This window comes from Pelmatolapia mariae, linkage group LG16_19, assembly GCF_036321145.2.
Source record: "Pelmatolapia mariae isolate MD_Pm_ZW linkage group LG16_19, Pm_UMD_F_2, whole genome shotgun sequence".
In the NCBI taxonomy this organism is placed as follows: Eukaryota; Metazoa; Chordata; class Actinopteri; order Cichliformes; family Cichlidae; genus Pelmatolapia; species Pelmatolapia mariae.
Genome location: NC_086241.1, coordinates 33,785,315 through 33,801,423, shown reverse-complemented (window position 1 = coordinate 33,801,423; position 16,109 = coordinate 33,785,315). Strand labels below are relative to the sequence as shown.

General features: G+C 40.0%; 1 pseudogene; it reads left to right on the top strand.

Moving 5' to 3' along the window:
* The first annotated feature begins 8,189 nt into the window (after positions 1-8,189).
* Positions 8,190-16,109, top strand: part of LOC134644554 (integrin beta-2-like) — a 79,643-nt pseudogene continuing 71,723 nt past the window's right edge.

The following is a 16,109-nucleotide window of genomic DNA, read 5'->3' as shown; positions in this document are numbered from 1 at the left end:
CCAAAGTCACAACTATACCTCGGCTTGAGTTGTCGGCGGCTGTTGTTGCTGTGCGCACTGGTGACATGCTGAAAAAGGAATTAGAAATGGAAATTTCAGAAGAAAGGTATTGGACCGACTCGAAGGTGGAACTCGGATACCTCAGCAATGAAGCCAGAAGATTTCATGTGTTTGTTGCAAACCGAGTGGAACGCATCAAACAAAGCACAGATTCAACCCAATGGAGGTATGTAACTTCCGAAGATAATCCGGCAGACCACGCCTCAAGAGGCCTCACAGCAGAACAACTTGTAGCATCAAACTGGTTCAAAGGCCCAGACCTCCTTTGGAAGAAGGTCATACCAAGTGGGGAAATTAAGGTGGGAGAGCTATCAACCAGTGACCCGGAGGTTAAGAAGGTTCAAGTCCACAAGATACAAGTGGAGGAACAAAGGTCCCTGTTAGATCGCTTACACAAGTTTCCGACTGGTCGAGAATGATTAAGGCAGTTGCTAGACTGAAGCGGTATGTGAAAGAAGCAAAGGATCACAAGAGTAGCTCACACAACATCAGTAGCCTACAAGAGAGAAAGGAAGCAGAGTTAACGATCATAAAGATGGTTCAAGAAACAGCCTTTGCTCAGGAAATAAAAACCTTGCAACACCATGATGTGATGCAAATGAAAGACAAGGTTAACAAGTTACACAAGTTATGTCCATTTCTTGATGACCAAGGCATTCTTCGGGTAGGCGGACGCTTAACACATGCAGCTTTGCACCCCAATGTCAAGCATCCTGTGATCCTGCCAAGAGAGTCACGTGTCGGCATTACTGGTCAAACATTATCACGAGAAGACATACCATCAAGGACGAGGGATCACCATGAATGAACTTGGAGCTAACGGATTCTGGATTCTTGGATGCAGCAAGATTGTGTCATCTTACATCTATAAATGTGTAAAATGCAGAAGGTTCAGAAGGCACACAGAGCAGCAGAAGATGGCAGACCTCCCAGAGGATCGGATGGAGACCACACCGCCATTCACCTACTGTGGGATGGACTGCTTTGGTCCTTTTTATGTCAAAGAAGGCCGCAAGGAGCTAAAGCGTTATGGCTTGCTAATCACTTGCATGTGCTCCAGAGCAGTGCATCTTAAAATGCTTGACGATCTCTCTACAGATTCCCTCATCAACTCCTTACGTGCATTCATAGCCATCAGAGGTACAGTTCGCCAGATAAGATGCGATCAAGGCACGAATTTTGTCGGCACTAGAAATGAGTTTATTGGAGACTTTGAGGAAATGGATCAAGCCAAGCTAGGGAAACTGGACTGCGAGTTTCTCATGAACACCCCAGCATCTAGTCACATGGGTGGTGTCTGGGAAAGACAAATTCGCACCATTAGAAGTGTCCTCACGTCCATTCTGGAACAATCAGCCAAACAACTCGACAGCTCCACTCTGAGGACATTCCTGTATGAAGTCATGGCAGTGATTAATAGCAGACCATTGACTACTGACCAACTATGTGATCCATCAAACCCAGAACCTTTAACACCGAATCACATACTAACCATGAAGTCCACAATCATCTCTCCACCTCCAGGAAGGTTTGTGAAAGAAGATCTTTATCTCCGTAAGAGGTGGCGTCGTGTTCAACTACTTGCCAACACTTTCTGGACAAGGTGGAAAAGGGAGTATTTGTTAAATCTTCAAGGCAGACAGAAGTGGACCAAAGAGCACAGAAATGCTAAGGTCAATGATGTTGTCCTCCTGAAGGATGAGATAACTCCACGCAACCAGTGGAAGTTGGCAAGGATCAGTGAGGTGTATCCTGGAAAGGATGGAAAGGTGAGGAAGGTGAAATTGCTGCTGAGTGATCCAACCCTGGATAGAGCAGGGAAACGTACCTCCAAACCTGTGCACCTGGAAAGACCCATTCAGAAGACAGTCATTCTGATGGACGCGGAAGAAGATTCTCCACCGCACTCTGCTTAAAGGATAATTCATGATAGTTCATTCAAAAGCCGTTCATTAGTTCATAGGCAATACTTTATTCTTTAAAATCACGAGTGATTGGTGGGAGTGTAACGGTCTTTTGCATTTGATGTTTGTTGTATTTGATATTTGTTAAGCTGTATGTCTGGATTTTGTTCCTTTGCACCCTCTGGTGGTGAACTGTGTAGGGTACAGCTTTGCTGTTTGGGTCTCCACCCAGCAACTTTTTCTTTTGCTAGCGCACATGGTGTCTGCATGCTGCAGCTCACAGTTAGCTCCACACATGGAGAAAATATTGTTTAAAGAGTGGAAATAATTGAGAAAGAAGATGGAGGATAAGGCAATAAGGCCATAAAGGACTATTTAGCACCTCCTAGATGTCAGCTCACGAGGTTTGTGTGTTTTACATGTTTTATTTTCTGTAATTAAGGATTTTTGATTGATTGATACTGCGTACAAGAGCGCATTTTTATGTGATGTTTTTGTTTTATTGTTTTGTCCGTGAGCAGTTCTCACGGGTTGCTAAGACCAGAATAAACCCTGTTCTATAACTACATCGTGCGTACGTCCATCCTTGAGGGTGCTACAGTTAAAGTTATAAATATGCACTTTTTTTCCAGCACTTCTGCAGTCTCTTTGTTGGCTTACAAGTTGCTTTTCACATTGTACAGTTCAGTGCATTCATCAGCAAGACAAAAAGTGTGTTTTCATTAAAAAATATTTTTTCCTGTTCATCACATTTCTTGACAGCTCTTGTGATCCACACCATTTTGCTTTCATTATTGAGGATGGCTTGGATATTTTTGTTAATATGTACAATCTGATTGTTAGATAAACTGATTGCATTCTATACAACTACATTTAAATTACATGTTGTTGTTGTTTTTCTCTCTTACAGACAAAACGATATACCGGTGCACTTTCACTGCCCTGTCTGTAACATGACAGTCATACAGCGTGGGGATATGGCAAGGCAATTTTCAGCATTCAGGACTGCTCCCCGCTGCACTCTCCGTGGAGCCCCATCTCCCTCTCGATGTCTTGTCTCCAGCATCTAAACCATTTTCTAAATCTTCGGTAGAACATTCATGTGCTCTACCCTCTGTGCTAAATGAAACTGCGGCTTGTGGAAAGTCCATGAAAATAAAATGCCCTCACTGTGGTCTTAGTCTTCTTACAAAAAAACCCTTCAAGGCTCACATGATGAGGAGGCATTTAAACAGATCAATAGATGTTTGCCTGGCCTGTCATCTGCAGTGTTTTTGTGCAGAGGGACTTCTTCCTCTTTGTTTTTCAGTTTGCAGAGGACATGGAGCTCTTTTTAAATGTGCTGACGAGCAGGAACTTCGGGTCAGTATGATGTTTGACATTTAATAGACAGATGAAGGCCCTGGCTGTTTCTTTGTGGATTTTATAGGTTGTTTGTTTTTCAGTGTACAGAATTCCAGTCAAACTTCTTATAAAATGTTCACTTGTTTCCATGTCCATACTTATAGTAAAAAATTTAAGTGTAAATGTAACAGCATTGTTTATGCTTGTAACTTCAGAGTAAAAAGGTTACTGTTGCTATTAACATTAATGTATTACCCTGTAATCAATAATATTTTATACATTTTACGCATTAACCCTCTGGGCTCTATCCTGGCCATTTGTGGCCACTTCACTTCTTCTTTTTGACTTCTACACTGTAGTGGACCAAAAGAATGACACATGTTTGATCTTAAGGATCTAATATTTGTGTGTGTTGTGCATGACATTGCAACGCAAATATGTATTTGCAAGATAGACTGGAATAAATTATGACCAGTGTTGGGTGTAATGCGTTACTAAGTAACGCGTTACTGTAATTAAATTACTTTTCCACTGAAAAAGTAGAGTAACTGATTCTTGTTCATTTTTAGGTATTTTAATTACAGTTACTTACAATGTACTTGCGTTACATTGTAAAATAATTAAACTTGCTGAATATCATTATTTAATTTCAATAATTTATCTTCTAAAGGTAAAAGTAAACTCTGCCGCTTTAACATCGCTGTAGTGCAGGTGCACGTCATTTCGCGCCAGTTTGCTGCATAGTCGTATTCTAAAGCGGAAGCTGTTGGACTCGGCTGAAGCGTGTGGCTGTTTTATGAAATGGACATATTCCCGTCTCTTCACTTTTCTGAAACAAGCAGACAAGAACATTACAGTAATATGTAAGCTATGTCCTGGGGAGAAAAAACTATCGGCCGCTGTTAATAGCACGAGTAATCTACTGAAGCGCCTGACACGAGAGCATAGACGAACACTTCTGAGTGATTCTTGTTCATCATCCATGGATAACACCGCGGCAACTCCTGCTAAGCAGGCAAAACTTGATTTTACTTCAGCAGCACAGAAAGCATCTGAAGGTGAGTTTAAAAAATGATTGCAGGCTACATTGTGGAAGACATGCTACCACTGCGTACTGTAGCGTCTCCGTCTTTAAAAAAAAATGTATTTATTATTTAAAGAGTTCAATTTCTATTGTTTGTCCACTCAAGGTTTACAGGGATTTTAAGAAGTATTTAGTTAAATTACTTATTTAGTAATTAAGTTACTTTTCTGACACAGTAATGAGATAAGTATTTTAAATACGATATTGACTAAGTAATTAGTAATTAATTACTTTTTTTAAAGTAACTTACCCAACACTGATTATGACGCATCAAATATTACACAGGCTGCAGTGAATTTCTGTTGATACAGACTATTGAGCTTTGAGTTTCCCTGTCAAACTTATCTTTGAAGCACCTGCTAAAAACACTTTTACTCTTGTACATTTCATAACAAGACACCATAGCCAAAATATTAACTCTCAAAAAAAAAAGTTCAAAGCTGCAGCTCATACAGCAACAAACACTGTTAGTAAATGTGTCCTGGAGTTTATGCAGGTGCAGAAAGTGCTGCTGCTGTAAGTAAGACTAACAGCTTCCAGATCACTTATTTTTCTGGAAAGATGATTTATGAAACCATTAGGACTTTATCACTGTTTTATCTGAAAAGTTACTGGTAATATATGACCTAACTGGCATTTAAAGTGTAAAAAAAGAATGTAGATAAAATTTTGGTTTTGATGAAAAGGACTGGTGCTAATTTAAAGTGTCAAGTTGGTAAAAGTAGATAAATGTTTTAATAAATATACATTTTACAGCATTTTGTGAACATACACAAAAGTGTCCATTTTTGGTAACAGACAAGCTGAGAGAGAGTTTTATATTTTTTGCTCTCCTTGAACAAAAATAATAGTGCATAATAATCAATGTTGATGTTAATCAATTACATGCCCCAGACTCTACTATTAATAATACAGCGGTCCCTCGTTTATCGCTGGAGTTACGTTCTAAAAATAACCCGCGGTAGGTGAAATCTGCGAAGTAGCCAACTGTATTTTTTACAATTATTATAGATGTTAAGACTGTAAAACCCCTCACTACATGCTTTATACACTTTTCTCAGACAGGCATGAACATTTTCACACTTTTCTCTTTTGTTTAAACACTCTTAAAGTTCAACCCATCATGGAAACATAAGTCCAGTATTATGGAATGAAACCGTGCAAAACGTTTCGTCGACATTGTTGTGTTTGTTGAGGAGAAAACTTACAAACATACAGTACAGCACAGAGTCACACTGCTAACGATCGAAGATTTATATAAATTCGACAAGCTAAACGCATTCTGTACTACTGTACAGCAGCGGTCCCCAACCTTTTTTGCACCACGGTCCAGTTTAATGTCAGACGATATTTTCACGGACCGGCCTTTAAGGTGTCGCAGATAAATACAACAAAATAAAATGATACAGACAAAGACAAAACTGTGGTATTTTGTAAATATAATAATAAACGTGAATTCACTGTGTGTCAGTGCGCCCCAGGGTGGCTGTGGCTACAATGTAGCTTGCCATCACCAGTGTGTGAATGTGTGCGTGAATGGGTGGATGACTGGTTGTGTAAAGCGCTTTGGGGTCCTTAGGGACTGGAAAAGCGCTATACAAATACAGGCCATTTACCATTTGATTGTGTAACTTTATTAGCAGCGTACTCCTGAAATGCACCAACAACATTGAGAGTAACATCCTCGTCTTTACGTAACACGTAAATAGTTCTTTCAAAATAAGACACACGACCACAACACGGGATAAGACCCAGGGAAACCGACTCAACGGACCGGTAGTGGTCCGTGGCTCTGTTAGGGACCGCTGCTGTACAGGAGACACTGTACTAGGTTGATTGACAATGGCCTACAGCAATGAGAACGCACAACACAATGTACTGTAAAAAAAAAAAAAAAATCAAAAAATCAGTAAGTAATCACTAGTTTATATTTATGAAAAAACTTTATGCAGAAAAAGTAGCAAAGAAACAAAAACATATCACATGGACACTTTTGGCCACGAACAAGCTGAAGGGATGGTGTTTTTTTTTTTAAATAAACCCAGAGTGTTAAAAAACACTTAGAACCATGTGTATTTATCAGCAGCATGAATAGTAACAAAAACACAATTTTGTTTTCGCTGTCGATTTAACTGAAATTACGTGTTTCCGGTTAGTGTGGAGGTCACGTGTTTCCGGTTACTGTGAAGCTCCCAATATGGCGCTCCCCAGTGGCTGCAGCCAGACCCTTCTCCCCAGTGGCTGCAGCCAGGTGCTCTTGTTAACACTGGTTGCTTCACATTTCCTGTCAAGAGGGCGGAGTTCAGTGTAACTGTCAGCCACCTAACAGAGCTGAATCTTCCTGCTTCTGGTAAGTTGCGCTTTTTGAAGAAATTGTTCAAAAATAGATTTTTACCTCTAATGAGTCATGTCACATTTTTTCTATTGTCTCTTCTTACATTAAAAAAGCAAGTTTATTGTAGAAGAACAAAATAAACTTTATAGTTTATATCATCAGTGAAAAACTGAGACAACACCAGACTAAAGCTGGGCATACACTGTGCGATTTTTTTCAGTCGCGTTATTCAGCTTCTGCTCAAACTGTACGATTGACTCGCAGGGGTTAGAAGTTCATAGGTCACGATGCAGGGTCTCACACTATACGGCCCGATGCTCTGATGCGACCCGAGTGCTCACACTGTGCGTCCATAAAAATGAAGGTTATAACAGAAAATCTGTTGCTCACTCTCCCTCTCTGTCTTTCACTCACACAGACACGCACCACCACCATCAACTTTGCTAAATTGCTAATGAAAAACATTAGGAAGGAAGCTGCAATTGAGCAGCAGTGTCCGTTCAACTCTTTTCACGGTTGTTGTGGTCGTGACGCTGCACTGCCATGCTACTCCGTCTTTTTCACCAACGTTTATGTGTTTGCGCGTGCGCAGTGTGAGAAGCTGCGGTGACAGCCTCACGACGGTAGCGAGGATTTCAAACAGGTTTGAAATCCTCACGACCAAGCGATTGATGATCGGGAGCTGGTCGTGAGGTGTTAATCGCTTCTCGTTACCCCACGTATACTACACGATGCACGACGCACGATGAAGGCCAAACTCGGGCCGATCACCAAAACGGTTGCACGACTAAAAAATCGGCTCAAAATGGGCCAAAAATCGCACAGTGTATGCCAAGCATAATGTAATGCAGCCACACCACTGCTTTGTGACACTTAAAGTTATAATAAGCAGCGTGCGGAAGAGAAGCTTGTGGTTTTTGGGGTTTTTTTTCAAACCAGGTTTCTGTGTCAGTGTTGTATTAAGTGGAGTTAATACAATGCTTACATTCAACATTAAGACTTAACAGAATCATGTATACATTTGTTGTTAACAGGTTGGAACTTTTCTCCAGCGCTTTAAATACAACAACAGTGACAACACAGGAAGAAAGAAAGTCAAAACACATTCTTAATCCATGTTAAATTACAGATTAAGAGCAGTTCATATCGGTATCAGTGCCTTAAAATCCATCTCATCGGTCACCTGGCAGAGTTGGAGTAGAATCTTCTCGAATAAAAAAGCGGTTAACACAGGGTGAGCAATAAAGTTCTGTTCACAGAAGTGCATTGTAATGTATGCTAATGATCACGTTTCTTTTTCCTCTGCTTATTTTATAATCTAATATAATATGAATTTTTCATTCTCTCTGTGTGTGTGTGTGTGTGTGTGTGTGTGCACGGTGCATACACTTTCAGTCACGTTGTTTAATTACCACACAGTAGAGCAATTTTAAATCAGCTGACTGTCTTTTTCCAGCAGAAGATGGATCGGTGTATGCCATTACTTATTCTCCTGCTGATGGGTAGACATGGTAAAGCATAAATACTACATTACAATATTTATTCACAAATTTATAAACCTTATAAACCTTTACCTTTTCACTTAATTTGATGTTTAATAGAATGACTGCATGTGTAAAATGTACATTTGAGTGTTTTATGATTTGTACATGATACATGTTTGGGGGTTTCTTTCCAGGGCTGTGCCAACAAGAGGAAGTTTGCTCAAAGTCACTGATCAACTCCTGTGATGACTGTATAAAATCTGGGCCATACTGTGCATGGTGCCAAGCACCGGTGAGAAAGAACGTTTATGTAAAATCTAAATACTGTCTCTGTTTTAGTGCTAACGTCAGCGTTTTATCTACAATGAAAAGCTGTCCTCTATAATTCACTGCTGAGCCTGTGGTAGCATGTCAGTAATGACCTGTTATACCATTAAATACACATAGATGTGTTTCACTTTAGTCGCAGATGAGTTCAGTTTCAATCCACACAATAGACCCTCAAGTTTTCTAATTAGTTGACGTTTTTTCCATTCTGTCAAACACCACATGCTGCGTCACACTTCCTACAACCAAGTTTGATTTTGCTTCTCAGGTGATCGTAGGTTCACATCCAGAACTTATTGTAAGACTGAGCCACTGCCAGTACATTAGGTCAGCTACCTGTTACTCTTACTGTGATGGCACGTTTTGTTACTTGGGTGACTATTAGATATTGGATATTTCTGCACCAGAGATGGAGTGCATCAAATTCAGACTACACTGCGTAATCACTAATTCCACTAATTTTAAGCCCAGTGTCATGCTCTTCCTGGTCCTGCCGTTATACCAGCAGATCAGCAATGTAACACACCACTGTTTTCCAGCCCCTCTTCAGGCTTTCAGATGTTGTAAAGTGTGTAATGTAATTTGAGTACTTAATGGTGGAATCTACCAGAACCCCATGTTGGCATCAAGTTCACACAACACTTTTGCTCTGCTGGTATGCACAGTTTACAGTGCACATACTCTTTCAAATCAGATAGATCCTCACACAAACCTAGCTTTGTGTTGCCTTTGTTAGACACAACCACCATGCCCACACACATGGCTGATAGCACCCAGGTTTTCCATGTGCTAGAGGTTGTGCTTAACCCTTCCCTCGTGAAAACTTTTGGAAAAATGGCATATCCCATTTAAAAAAAAAAAATCTTACAGTTATCATACTTCACCAAGGCTGCATCAAAAACCACATTTTACTAACTGGCTGTACCCATAACAAGACTTTGTCCAGTTCTAATATTACAAAGCAATGGTGCTTCAGAGATACACTGGACCTGGCTTTATGAAAGGGGAGACAAGAGCACAGTTCTATGATTCATTGTAATTCAGACCATTGAAAGCAGTGATAAATATATATGACAAGTGGTGCAGATCTTAGAAATGTTAACAATGCTTTTTCAGTTTCATGCCATAAGCTGTGTGGAACTAAACTCAGAGGTCAACTATGAACATTATGCGTGCTTTTAAATTTGTGGCCTTTTCTAATCTAAGGTTTTTATCATTAAATGGTTATTATGCAACAATACAGATCAGGCAAACTGTGCTTTTATAACACAGAAAAAATGGAACGGAATCATTTAAGTGCAGGAAATAACAATAATGAAATACATTTTAAAAATTATGAGAAATGTGTTGCACTTTACCTTTTTTATACAAGAAAAGATTTAGGCTAAAAGAGTGCAATAACTGAACTCTTTTATCAGTAACAACCTATGAGTCAACATAAAAATCAAAGGACATAAATAAATAAATAGCTCATCAAATGAAGAGTGGTGATTGTGACTGTGTTATTGTCCTGATGGAGCTCATACTGTACATTACACTCACTACTATAGTGAGTGTAAGCCACTGGAAAATGTTTTTCTTTTCACTTGAGGACGATTAACAATATTCTATCAATATGTAATGAATGATGGGGTGCATGCGCACCCAGCAACCAGCAGTGAATGAGAACTTGGCGTCCTAATTTTTTAACCGTTTTTGTTTTTATCTTTTTTTTATATCGCTGGCATGTGTTTGGTTACCGTATTTTCGCACTACAAGGCGCACTTAAAATCCTTTAAGTTTCTCAAAAATCAACAGTTTGCCTTATCATCCGGTGCACCTTATGTATGAATTCTGTTTGTACTTACTGACCTCGAACCGATTTTATGTGGTATACGGCGCTCAAAAATCTGTCAAAAATGTTTTAGTACTCTGAAGAGCTGCATGATGAAGGTGTGCGTCGTCTTGTGTCCAGACAAAACGCAGATTTTGGCAAATGTGAGCCTGAGCAGAAATATGATTGCTGATCGGGTTTGTGAGATGGCCACTGATTTAAGAACACAGTTGTGTGAAATAAGCAAAAACTTTATTGCATACTTTCTTGCTGTGGATGAAAGTACAGACATGATGGACATTGCACAGCTGGCCATCTTCATCTGTGGAGAGGAAATATTGGACATTAAATCGATGCACGGGACAACGACAGGAAAAGACATTTTTTAAAACGTATGTAAAGTGTTACCGACATGAAACTGCCGTGGGACAAACTTGTTGGACTTACAACAGATGGAGCGCCGGTGTTGTGCGGTGAAAAAAACGGACTAGTTAGCAGGATGAGAGTAAAGATGCAGGAGGAGAACTGTACCGGTGAGTTAACAGCATATCACTGCATCATACACCAGGAAAGGCTGTGTGGTAAAGTCCTAAAAATGGAGCATGTATTGATCACCGTAACGCAAACCGTAAATTTTATCTGAGCTAAAGGTTTAAATCACCGTCAATTTCAGTCTTTTATGTGGGAAATGGATTCAGAGTTTGCCGACATGCCATCATACAGAGGTCCGTTGACTGAGTTGGGGAAAAATTCTCAATAGAGTTTTTGAGCTCAGCAAGGAAATCTGTCAGTTCATGGACATGGCATGTATGATGCGGTGAAGGCATTTCAAGTGAAGCTGTCACAAATGCACCAGTGCAACCTGCCTCACTTTCCCTGTTGCCAAGTAATGTTGAACCAAGTCAGCGGACTTTGCTGAACTGCACCTGTGCAGATTCAGATGGAGCTGCACTGTAATGGGACACTCAAGGTAAAGTACGACACTGAGTGACCCGCACAGTTTATTAGTTCCATTCCTGAAACAATAGCTCCGTCGACATGCGGCTCCAACCTTGTGTATGCTTTCATTTATTTTTTCTGGGGTTTTTGGCAGCATGTTCATATTTCTAACTTGCATAATTTTGACAGGATATATTTTTATGAAGAGCAAAATATTTAAAGTTAAAGTTTATTTTTTTCTGGAATAATATTCCTGTCCGTTTTTATTCATATTTATGTTTAAAAAACATTGTTTTAGTGTGTTCAATAAATGCTTATCTTGTTTGGCCCGTGACCTAAAGTGTGCCTTGAGTTTTGACCCCCTGTGCAATTGAGTTTGACACCCCTGGTTTAGGTGGTTGTGGTTGTGGTTGTGGTACTGCATGGTGCTGTAGATGCAGCAGCAGCAACAGTTGCGGGAGACACACCGGCGCCTTCATTAATATCACACTCAACTGATTGCGTTTTATCTTCCCATTGCACTGATGGGTGGACACTTCTCAGGTGCCTTTGCAGGCTGTATGTGGAGGGTGATAGAAAAAAAACAAAAACAAAAAACCACGGCTCCCAATAAGGAGTCGGTTCTACAAACGAACACTGCGGCGTCACTGAGAGTTAAAAACTGTCTAAATTCTTTTATCTTTAATAAAATGATCAGTGTTGTTGCTTTACCAGGTGTAACAATTAAGTTTAACATCCAGGCATCCATGAAAACAGAATGTAGCAGCCCTTGGCATCAAGAACGACAGAAGAGTCTCTAACGTTTGCAGCCATTTATTTCCTCACCAAACACGGCTCATTCTCTGGACATTGTTGAGCACTGTGAAAACTATAAAATAAGAAAAAATTGATACCCATACAGTCCCTTTGAACCGCAACAATAAGCAATAACAACAAATGAGTTTAAATTGAATCGTCATGTAAATTTAAAAACAAGTAATTCTGAGATTTACAGTCACTGATTAATTAAAACAAAAAAGACTGCTTTAAACAGCATCAAGGTGCTTCACAGTTCAGTTGAATAAAATATAACATCAGATCACATCACATACCTCAGTCCGCTTGCCAAGGGTGCAGACGCCTGCGAACACTTAAACATTCGGCCCGTTTCTCATGGGGTGCTGCAAGCTTGAGTGACACACATGTCTAAGCTACAAAATAGCACATGAATGTATGTAACGTAAATACAGAATGAGAAGGTTTTTAAATAGCTCACAAAACAAATGCAGTAACATACCTTACGTTAGAAACAAACTTAACACTGAAATTTATCAAAGTATTATTGCAACTTACATGGACTTTATACAGCTTATTCCCCTGCATGACAGACTGCTCTATACAGGTTACAGGGCACGCCTCTGAGCGCATCCGTCATTAATGTTACTGCGCAATAAGCTCCAACAACCCCCATAATGATAATTTATGGTACAGACCAGCGGTTCATTACACTCCCACCAATCATGCTATGATTTATAAACTAGCTAAATCATACATGATTTTGAAAAACAACAAAAATGAACCACTTCAACAAATATAAAAGTGTACAGACCATCAGAGCAGTTGGAATGTTATGTCGTTTATGTCAGTATGCCAGTTAATCTCAGAAAATGTTTGTTATTATTCTCTTTCAACAAGAACCACCATTTTTTGAATAGGCCGCTCAATAATGGGGGGCTTGAAAGCACGGTCCTGTTTCTTGGTCAGACTTTGGTCTCCTACTTGAACCTTGACCAGACAGATTAAACCATCATCCCCCTCGATAGTTTCAACGATACGTCCCAGTTGCCACTGACACCTTGGTAACATATCTTCCTTGATGATAACAATGTTGTTCACTTTTAGATTGCGGCGGGTTTTGTGCCACTTCTGTCTTGTGGAGGCATTTATGAGGTATTCTCTTTTCCACCTACCCGCAAACTGCTCAGTTAAGTGTTGTACTCTACATCATCTCTTCGCTGCATACATGTCTTCTCTCACAAATTTCTCAGGTGGTGGCAGGGCAACCTTGGATTTCATCAGTATAAGATGGTTTGGAGTAAGAGGTCCAGGTGATTTTGGGTCAGTGACGCTGTCCACAGTCAAGGGGCAGCTATTTACAATAGCCATGGCTTCATAAAACAAAGTTCTAAGAGGGGCATCACTACTAATAAGATGGCAGCAATCCAAGATGGCGGCCAACCAAACAGGTTTGAGAACCGGTTTGACCGGTTTCGTGCGTGTGCGCATGCGCGTACAGGTCCTGGGATTATGTGAGTTCATGTGTGGAGACACACAGCTGGTCAGGGGGTCATATGAGTTCATGTGTTTTTAACTTGATTCAATCAAACCATAGGGTTTTTAATTAAACTATTTTTTTGTCACTTTGGTGTGTCTCAACATTCATTTATGCAGACATATGTGTCCTTAAGAGCAATTCTTTGTTTTTGTGTGCAGGGGTGGAAGCCGTTTTTGTTCACAGTGTGCATTAACAAAGCCTGAATGCTTTTTATTTACATCTAGTCAAAAGTGTTGGTAATAGTGTTTTAATCACACTAAATTTGTGATTCTGACAATATCTCAGCTCGCAGCGATGCAAGTATTTTATTTTATAAACCACTCAAATGGGAATTTCTTCTGTACAGGTAAATTCAGCCTGTTCACAAGCGTTTCATTTAATAAAACCACTAGTTTTAATTTAACTAGTTTTACGCATCTACTGGGGCTTCTTTCACTGTTTGATGCGATCATTTTATTTAAAAATCGGGATTTCAGAATGTTGATCCAAGAGGGAGACAGAGCCAGCTAATTTTTAACACAGTAAATGGTCATAAATAATATTCAGTCCCTTTAGAAAATAAATGCTATAAGTTGGCAGTATCGCTCTTTCAAACTAATTGTGTTTTAACCACACTAATTTTATGATTCTGACAATGTCTCAGCAGCACACAGCGATGCAACCATTTTATTTTAAAAACGGCACAAGTGGGAATTTCTTCTGAATGGGTAATGTCAGTTCAATGCCTGTTCACAAGCGTTTCATTTAATAAAACCACTAGTTTTAATTTAACTAGTTTTTACCTGGGGTTTCTTTCAAAGGTTGATGCGATCATTTTATTTAAAAATCGGGATTTCGGAATGTTGAACTAAGAGGGAGACAGAGCCAGCTAATTTTTCAACACAGTAAATGGTCACAAATAACATTCAGTCCTTTAGAAAATAAATAGGCCTGCTTCTAAAACACGCTGCACATGATGTCACCTTTTCCCCCAAAGCAACCAGTATCGCTCTTTTCAAACTAATCCTGTTTTAATCACACTCATTTTGTGATTCTGATGTCACAGCATGCAGCGATGCATGCCTTTTATTTTAAAAACGGATCAAACGGGCATTTCTTCCGTAAGGGGTTTCATGGTTTCAGAGTAGTTTTTAACACAACAGATGGTCGCAAATAACATTCAGCCCTTTAGAAAATAAACGCTGCAGTGATACCTCTAAACAGCCGGTTAATTGTTTGAAATTGTTCAGGATTGCAAAAGCCCACTGTGGGTATCATTTAATTGTTGTGATTCCTTAGGAAAAGGTAAAAGCCGACAGGTGTACCACCCGAGCCGGGACCCCGCCTATTGTCTGAAGTATCGGTTCATTTGTAATTCCTTAGGAAAAGGTAAAAGTCCCGCAGATGTACCAGTCATGCAAGTTCTCGCCTATTTTCTGAAGTAGCCAGCAACAGCGGACCCTTAGGCCTATCTTGGCCAGTTACACGGGAGCTCCCCAACTGCGTGCCCCACCCTCATTGTTTTAAACTTGTACAGCAAGGTGATGCCCTACAGGTGTATCGCCCCCCAGACTTATCGGCACCCCAGCTACTGTTTTGGAAGCACCCGGTCCTATATGAAGAGTTCCTCAGAGCGTGAGACCCTCGCCATTTCGCGTCAGGACCAGCGCCAGTGCAGACCATTTTCTACCCACACAGAGCGTTTCTGACCAGCCGGCGTTGCTTATGCATAAGAGAAAAGCAGCAATACAACGCGGTTCTCTGCTCCAAGACATCCACGGTCCTTTCACACGGTAAGGATGTGTGTTATAGCCAGCGCTTCATAAATGTCTGTCTGGCAGCGCAGATTATTTAAACTGTTTTTAAAACGTGACTCATTTGTTGTCCAAAAAACATTTTCTCTAAATTTGCAAAGTTACTGATTTAAAAATATATATTTTCGAATTTTTAGTTGGATGTCAAACATATGATAGACTCTTGAGCATATTTGTATAGCAAAATTCACAGTGGTATAACCATAAAAGATTGTGCACCAATGCACTCTAATGCAAGCCTTTAAACTGTAAGCTGATAAGTGCATGAAGTATACCTCAATAGCTGAAAAGAGTCTGCATCCATAATTTGTGGATCTATTGATTTGTTTTTAATGTGGCCCTTTTTTCACGAACTGCAGATGATGAAATCCTCTTTATTTGAGAAAGTGTCCCTAAGCTATTGTGGCTCATACTTACTGAGTTCCCTAGCTATGTCAGTAAACTTTTTGAACAAGGCGCAGGTATCATAGATTTAAAGACACATCTTAATTGAAGCAAAGGCAAAAGTTGGAATGAATTTTATGTGGTTTTTCATATTAAAGCCATCAAAGAGTGAAAATCCAAAAAGCTGCTGCAATCCTTTGTATTAATGATCTCTCTTTCTCCCTCTCTCTCTGTGTTGTTGTTCGTGTGTGTGTGTGTGTGTTTGTGTCTGTGTGTGAATGCGTGTGTGTGCGTGTGTGTGCGTGCGTGCTCGCAGAAGCAGACAGGA